General features: G+C 38.2%; 1 protein-coding gene across 3 annotated transcripts in view; it reads right to left on the bottom strand.

Moving 5' to 3' along the window:
- LOC134210975 (protein grainyhead) overlaps window positions 1–7,503 on the bottom strand; it is a 704,499-nt gene extending 696,996 nt beyond the window's left edge. For all 3 annotated transcript variants that reach the window (XM_062687440.1, XM_062687441.1, XM_062687439.1), the window contains exon 1: window positions 7,126–7,503. The gene's annotated coding sequence lies outside the window, so the exon portion shown is untranslated. The remainder of the gene's footprint in view (window positions 1–7,125) is intronic.
- Between the last annotated feature and the right edge of the window lie 1,123 nt (window positions 7,504–8,626).

Raw genomic sequence — 8,626 nt, forward strand, 5'->3', positions numbered from 1 at the left:
CGTAATTAAATTAAAATCAAATTAAATTGAAATTGAATTGAAATTGCATTAGAACCGAGATGAAATTAAATTTAGATTGAATTAGAATTTAATTTTAATTGAATTGAAATTGGATTGAAAGTTAGGTTGAAATCAAATAGAAATTAGGTTGGAATTTAATCGAAATTAAATTAAAGTTGGAGTAGAAATAAATTAGAATGAAATGGAAATTGAATTGGAATTGGATTGAAATTGAATTGACATGAAATTGGAATTGAAGTAAATAAAAACAGAAGTTTTACGACCGTGCTCAGTTTCAAATTAAATTTTATTGGCATTAAATTGAATTTGAAAATGATCATGGTCGTACAGCTTCTATCTAATTAAAAATGATTTGGTGCGTAAATAAGAATTGTGATTCAATGGCATAATTTTGTGGCATCGGGAGAAACTCGGTGTAATGTGTACAAACCATACACGACCATTATTTATGCTCCAAATGATGAACATTGATCGCAAGAACTAATTTAGTATTAGCCGAATAATAAAAATGCGTATAGTTGCCTCCGTTTTTGCCAGTTTCAGTGACAGTGACTTCTATTCACTGCTCGAGCCATCTCTAGAAAGGATGTAAGGTAAGGACGGACAAATGGCCCTGGCATACCTGAATACCTTTTAAATCATTTTCACACTTGTCTTGTCGCAGCCTAGCGATAACTGTTGGATTCCGTTCTTTCCCATCTGCTTTCGCACACACGCTGCTCCCTTCCACTATTCAAGTAGCATCGAGACCGATATGCCAATAAAGTTGAAAATAAGGTAAAATTAAATTTGACATTGAGTCAAAATTGGATTGGAATTAGATAGAAATTGAATTAATATTGAATTTCAATTAAATTTTAAATAAATTAAAATTAATCTATTTAAATAAAAATGAGTTAAGATTCCCTTTTAGACGATACAACTCACTAACGGGTGTCAAGATTTGTTCCCATATCGATTCGTTTTGGGATCTGCAAGGTTTGTATATGCAAAAAGTTGCTGAATTAAACGGGGAAAGGTAAAAAACCATTAGAATATAATTTACGGTCAGCTGCTGAGGAAAGCAAAACAATCGCACGGATAGTGATCTAGAGTCCGATGCTGCAAATCGTTCATTGTGACATTTGCAACACCCTGGCAAAGCTGAGTTTCATCGCTTGTTTAGAATAAATTAAAATCAAATAAGAATTAAATTAGAATAAAATTGGGTTACAAATGAATTCAAGATCTTATGGATAGAATTACGCGAATAAATCCAAAATGGCCATTTAAAAGCGAGTGTTCGGAATTTGAGTTAAAACGGAAATTAAAAATTGAATTGATTCGATGTATTAAATCTCGGCGGGTTAGATTTAGTGGTTTGCAGTAACAAAACCAAATCCTCCATTGCAATATTCGCAAGAGAGAGTGTAACACTGCGTTGTTCATCGTGTGATATCCTCTAGTTAAGGTGTATTTAGGATTGAATTATTATTGTCTTTATTAAAGCGATTTGCCGTAGGCTTGCTTTTTTTTAATTCTTTATTTAGGTGTTAGCCCGTAGGCTTTCTCATCTCTTCTTCTTCTTCTTATTGGCATTACATCCCCACACTGGGACAGAGCCGCCTCGCAGCTTAGTGTTCATTAAGCACTTTCACAGTTATTAACTGCGAGGTTTCTAAGCCAGGTTACCATTTTTGCATTTGTATATCATGAGGCTAGCACGATGATATTTTTATGCCCAGGGAAGTCGAGACAATTTCCAATCCGAAAATTGCCTAGACCGGCACCGGGAATCGAACCCAGCCACCCTCAGCATGGTCTTGCTTTGTAGCCGCGCGTCTTACCGCACGGCTAAGGAGGGTCCTCAATACTCATCTCTGTGAGGTTTGAATTATCACGACCTGCTAGACCAAACGATCCGAACTCCGAAGAATTTAGAGAACCTAGAACATCTGCATCAAACTAATTTGGATTGCGCAAAATACGAAAGGGCTTTAGGAGCTGGTAGGGACGAGCTGGTTTGTTCTCCGTTTTGAAGTTCTTTTTAATCGGTGAATTTTATTAATATGGAATTTAGTGAAACGAAATTTTCTACATATTAAATAACAGCATCCGTTCTCTAGCTGATCTAGCAAAAAAAATGTGATCCCTAGAAACATAGCAAACTACAGAACCGTGAAAGAATTGGGAAAATCGCTTGGAAGACGCCCGGGATCCTGCTGTTTGAATTCATGATTCTAATGATTCCTTGATCGCAGTATTCGGCATGTTAACCAAGAACAGGTTCAGGTTTCCCGTGATAAAAGTTTCATATACATGCTTGCACACTTGTTCATAAATTTAATAAAACGGATCAAATGAAATTTGCTTAAAAAGCTTATTCTCAAGATGAATCATCTCACAAATGTTTTATGTGTCTTCATATGCTTTTATGTTTATATGCTGCTGAACAGTTGTCGAAATCCCTACCTATCGTTTTCTTCTGGGAGGCATTTTTTGCCTGACAAATACTCATGGCGACATTCAGATAGCGTAATAACTCAGTATTTTAACTTATCTGGACATGCAATCATTCAAACATACAAGTGACTTCAACGCGGTCAATGCGATGATCCCCTTCCTACTTCGTGACCAGATAATCTCGGATTTTTCCCAAGCAAACACCAAACGCCAGTAACCAGTCGATTTTAGAGGTCGAAACTACAAATGCAACACATGAGCATCGCGAATACAATTTTGTTTCTGATTTTGTCGTCCGGTGTTATATGTCAACATATTGTAAGTTGTAGGTTAATAATTGGTTCATAGAGGTTATGTCTGCTTTTTATCTTTTCATGTTCTCTAATATAAGTGCCGTTTTTTCGAAGTGACTCTTCTGCTTCTGTGGACGATCTGTTGGTACTTCCGCGCGGACCGATACAGTCAATACGTAGGTGGAAGCTTCAGCCACCTTTTGATGGTGTTGGATTGCGGGGATTTGCAGTTGAATTCGTAGAACCAGGGTTTGGATCTTTGTTTGAATAAACGAATGAGTGGTTTTGAGTTTCCTCAATTTAAAGTATTAACGGTCAAAGCTTTGATGGTAAATTTTTAGTTGAGAACTAAATTAATTTAATCGATTTTGAATAGATTGAATAGTAGGAAAATATGTACTTGAATTTACCAACAGTGGGATACACCACTGCCCTTCTTGTTTTCGTTGTTGGGTCATTTTATTAACGATTCGCGGCCGGCGGAGTTTTATTTATTTATTTCTAGATAACTTTCAAGAGAATTTCATTCCCCATAATCTAAAAGTGATGTTCGTGAGGGCTACCCTCTGTATCTTTTCCTGAGGATGTCGTGCAAGAGCTGTGAATGGTTTTATGATGACTTCAAGGATAATCCTCATATACCTGGCGTACCAAAGTTAAGTATTCGCTTATGTCTTAATTGTACTTAGCTCTTTCTATTCCGAGGATTAGAAAAGCAAGTGCAGAAATTGCGATTTGATGGCCACATATCATTACGAAACGGGACCCTTCGGAACCTGAAATAAGATCTCGGTCCGTCCGCATCTAAGGAGATCTTAGTGCAGGGCTTAAATATGGACGTGTTGTCAGGTAGACGTATCACTCAGCGGTAATTATATCAACGCAGATAGGCTTCGATATAGACTGCTTTCCACAAAAAAAAAACAACTTAATTCACCGAGTGGTGATACTGCCTTTCTCGCATTTAGCCTAGACACCAACCTTATAAACGCAATGATTTATCATTATCAAATTTAATAGTGATCAACAAGGCTTTGTCCCCTGTCGAATACATCTAGTTGCGAGAAAATCGGTTAAGAATTACTATATGAAAAAGTGTCTCAAATCCCGTACACTTTGATTCAAATTCCGAACTCCACCTCTTAAATGCACTAAAATGCAAAATTTCATCGTTATCTTATCGTTGGACAATTCTAATGTCCTTGATCTTTTTGCAATAATAACGAAATATCTATTTAAATTGTGTTGTGAGTTGTGATTTCCTTCCTGAAGATTTATCTAACGAACGAGTTGACCGATTTGCAAGAATTTTTCCCTAATCGATTCTTTTTGGGGTCTGCAATGTTTGTATATACAAAAAGTGGCTGAATTCAACGGGGAAAGGTGACGGTGAAAAATTATTAAAATACAGTTTTGGGTCAGCTGTTGAGGAAAGCAAAACAATCGCACGGAAATTGATCTAGAATGCGGTGCTGCAAATATTACAGTACCTATGTGACATTTGCATCACAAACACCCAGGCAAAGCTGGATATTTTTCGATAGTTTCAGACAAATCTTATTGCATCGAGTGTTCCTGAAGTCCCAGGGAGGGATGTAATGCCAATAAGGACGAAGGAAGACTTATGTCTAACAGGGTACCGTGCGGGACCGAAATCCGTACAGCACCGAAATCCGTCCACCTCATGAGATATCAATAAATTAAAGGAGGTTAAAGGTAATTAATGTAGAAATAAGTTATCTTGTCCTGTTCAGATGCTTGGCAGTAAGCTTTTAGGGCATTGAAATGGAAAGAAGGCTTTGAAATTAAAACAACAAAAATCAAAAACAAATCGCCACTTATTAAAGGCGGAGTTTTGGCCGCCATTTTGTTTTCGGGTAGAGCATTATTGCACCAAAAGTAATTGTGTTCCTTTGTAGCTTAGTAACATATGGACATAAGATAATCATTACATAAGATAAGCGGAATACAAATCAAAGGGATCGCTTCTCAAGGTGCGTATCGAACTATTTACAATGGTATTTTAGTCAATCAGACTGTTTCAATTTAAATATTTAGTTAAAAAATAGCTGTACAGATTTTGATAATTTGATTCGAAATCCCTCCACGGTGGACGGGTTTCGAGTCAGGTGTAGTTGATTTTATTCATTATGTTTTTCGTAATTTTTAATGAGTAAATGTGAAATACTTCAAAAGTAGAAACCTTCATGCTCCTAGGTCAATGAAAAACGTTTTATTTACATTCGATTCCTATTTTCTTATGACTTTTTCATATACTAAGGTGCTTAAGTGTACGGATTTCGATGCCCCACGGTATATATGAAACGAACGACGCTATGTGGAACCACCCAGATAGTCATGAAGGTAGATTTATTTTTAACACCAATTGCAGCAATGGTTACTGTTTGCTGGCGTACAAAATCAACAATATTCGTTTTACAGTTTCGTTTTACATAAATGTTGTCATAATAAGTGAACTTGAAAAAACACTAATTTCGCGGTTGTGAATGCAAAAGGGAATGAAAGTATATTTGTTGTAATTATGTTAACAATCGTAAGTAGGAATTATCTTTCGAAGGATTAGTATTCTATAATTATTGGTGGAGGCTAATTCGTCTTTTTCCCTTTTATTTATTCAAAAAGGGATGGTCGCACTGCACTCGTCGTTAATAGAATCGTGAAGAAAATTTTGTGAGGGCATGCAGCTTTGAGTTGTCTTATCTCATCTCAGATCTCGATAACCTCCCTATCCCTATCCCTATCCCTATCCTCCCTATCTCGATATCTCTCTATCTCAAAGTGTTCTGTTCTGTTCTTATGTCGATATGTTCATATTTTTAGGTTACTTGACCATCTTTGGACAATAACAAACATATCAACAACAAGAAATGACATTTGCTTTGTTGTCGTTTTTCATAGAAACGAGCTTTTTTTGCATCTAGTACCCATTAAAAATTTTCTTCCATTCCTCGATCTCTCCCTATCTCGATGGTCCCTTCAATATCAAAATGTGGAGAGGCGATTGTAATTTGATTCTCTGGGGAAAATTTCTCTAGCAATTTAATAAAAATTGAATGCAATATGAATTAAGAAATGCAATGCAAATTAAAAACAAGAAAATACAAGAACTATAAATGTTTTACAATTTAACATACAAGGTAGTGTCCGTTATAGGGCAATTTAAGTTGGTCAAGTCGGGAAGAACATGTCGAAATGGTTTATGAAAATCAATTGAAGTGCAAACTTTAGAAATACAACATTCTTTACATAGACCCCTGGAGACAAATCAAACGAGGTTCAAATACATCACATTATGTAATATGGTGCTGTAATGAAAATGTAGATTTTTTGTATTAAATAGTTATTACCGAAAGATATTGCAAAAAAAATCCATATTTTACTCAGCTACAGAGATTCCAAATTGAGTAGGCTATAAGCTAACTGTCATAAACAATAAGCTTGCAGAAGCTAATAAGAATAGAAAGACGTATGGATTAAAGATTAAAGTAAACAAGCATTTAGAACACAATAATCAAATAACCGAGATGCCCCGGTAAACAATTTGTATTATTTTGAATCGATTCCGTGCCCCCTCAATCGCACCCTGCTAACGACAACGGTGCCATGTGAGCTTAATCCGCGGGATGTAGCGCAGGTCACACTCACACCATCAAGCGCCACACGGCTGTTGCTGCTGGTCGCGACTTTGATTGCCGTCCGCTGCCGAATACCGTGGCGGGATCGCGAGACGGCGCGCGGCATGGAGCGGGACAACGAACAGCAGGTATTCTCGGAGTCATAAATACACGATTTAAAGTCAATTTACAGATAACCAATAAGAAACACCAGCACGCACACTCGCACGGCCATGCGCTGTGCTGCAGCAGCCAGCCATCAGCTCGATGGCAGCGAGAGATCATCGAGTGGAGATCGTTTTTCTTGTTGTGGAGCCGATTTCTGGGGACCCTCGAGATTACCGCGGGGGCTTCTCGTGGAGATTTTTGAATAATTTATTGGGTGAAGTTTTGAAAAATGGCCTTGCGTGAGATCGCTATTCGTGTTGACTTAAGACTAGGACTTAGCTGCATATATTTGAGTTCAATCTGTATGGTTATCCTTGTGTCGCTTTATCCGCCCACGGGTTTTTTGCATTTATTGCTCTTTCGCGGTCTCGGTTGAATGTACTGCAACATACACGCTCATAATCTCAACCGATTGCCTCGAGTACCATCGCCTTGAACCCTCCGAACATTTGCACAACTTGGTCACACCATTTCTTCTTGATTAGAATATGGAATGCTCTTCGGAACGATCATTGAACATGACACTGAATTTAAATCACTCGATCGACAGAGATATAGCACCTTACCTCTCTCGTTCTAACTTCTTCTTCCTGCCTCGGCAGAGCACACACCAGGTTGTAAATACAACACACCAAACGCAACAAGATAGCGCACCTCCAGTGAACCCTCTGGACAGGATCACTGTGCGTTCGCAATCGGCACTTGGGTCGACAACGTTCGTCGCTTGTCGTCGAGTTCAAATCCCACACGCGCAAAGATTTACCGCAAAGCTTCCGGATATGAGACCGCGGCTCGAAACCGATCGGCACCGTTCCCGTTTCGCCCGTCCGAAGGATTCTGCGCGCCAATAAACCGCCAAATGGACCAGCTTAACCGCAATAAACCAAAAAATTCGACAAAAATCCTCTATATTTTAGCAGGTGTCCGCTTCGAACTAAACTACTACCAGCTCTAGGTTTCTTAGCAACTGCGCACCGATCCGATCGTGTACCAATCAACGACGTACGTACGATCGTTCCTTTCCTGGTCTCACTTGCACAAGCACCGAAAGAGACAGCCACCGATGGCAGAACGTTTGTCTGCTTCAACCGATCGACGGCGACAGTGACTCGAGTTAGTGTAGGTTGGGTATACCTTGTAGGTAAAGGTTTAAAGGAAATGTCATGCTAACGTGTCGAGCGATACCGAACGCGTCGAAGCGCTCGGAAAGCAGAAAATAAGCAAGAGAAATCCTTTTGCTTCAAACGCTTTAGCGTTCTCATGCGCATCAGTGTATAGTCGGCCCAAAACGGATCGACCGAAAGGAATGGCTGCTGCAGGGTCTACAAACCGACTTAAGTTCCACTTTTATGTGTGCGTATGCTTAAGTCACCACCCTGCGGGACTTACTGGCCGTGATTGTGACGGCGACGCGCAAAGCCCGTGCCAGTTCAGCAGAGTGTTGTTGTCGATCGATGGCGATCGTGGTGGTGGAGGTGGGTGTGTTTGCGTGCATTCGTGCTGACAACACTTTAGGAGCTTTTCCAGCCATAAGAGTGACTTGACTTCAAGAAGTCGACGCTTTGGAAGAAAAGAGTTTCTTTATTTTATTATGATTTGGACTATTTACGGCTTTTGAGGCGGCAGTCAGAATGATCTGTAATCATTGAAGAAACTGCCCATACCCATTATAAAAATGACCAAAGTTTTCTTTATTAATAGTTTTTTAAGCGTAAAACTGAAATTTAATACCTACATTTGCCTTTTCTACAAAATTAATTTTAGAAGATAATAAAAATCAAATTAGCTTTATTTCTAAAAGCCTGTTCAGATTACGAGCTTCATGACATGATATAGAGTATCTCGATGTTGATTTTAAAACACTGATATTTCACTGTAATGAAATCACTTACTTTTGTAGCAAACTAATCAAATAGAATTTTCTTTTTGTTTCTCTTTATCTTTTTCTAATACATTTCTTGTATTTTTGTTATATACATTATATTAACAAAGGCATTCAGTTTTGTTTTCTTCAATATAATTGCCATTATTATAGGTACATTAACAGTTGAACAGTTAAAAGAAATC

The sequence above is a fragment of the Armigeres subalbatus genome, chromosome 2 (assembly GCF_024139115.2).
Source record: "Armigeres subalbatus isolate Guangzhou_Male chromosome 2, GZ_Asu_2, whole genome shotgun sequence".
In the NCBI taxonomy this organism is placed as follows: domain Eukaryota; kingdom Metazoa; phylum Arthropoda; class Insecta; order Diptera; family Culicidae; genus Armigeres; species Armigeres subalbatus.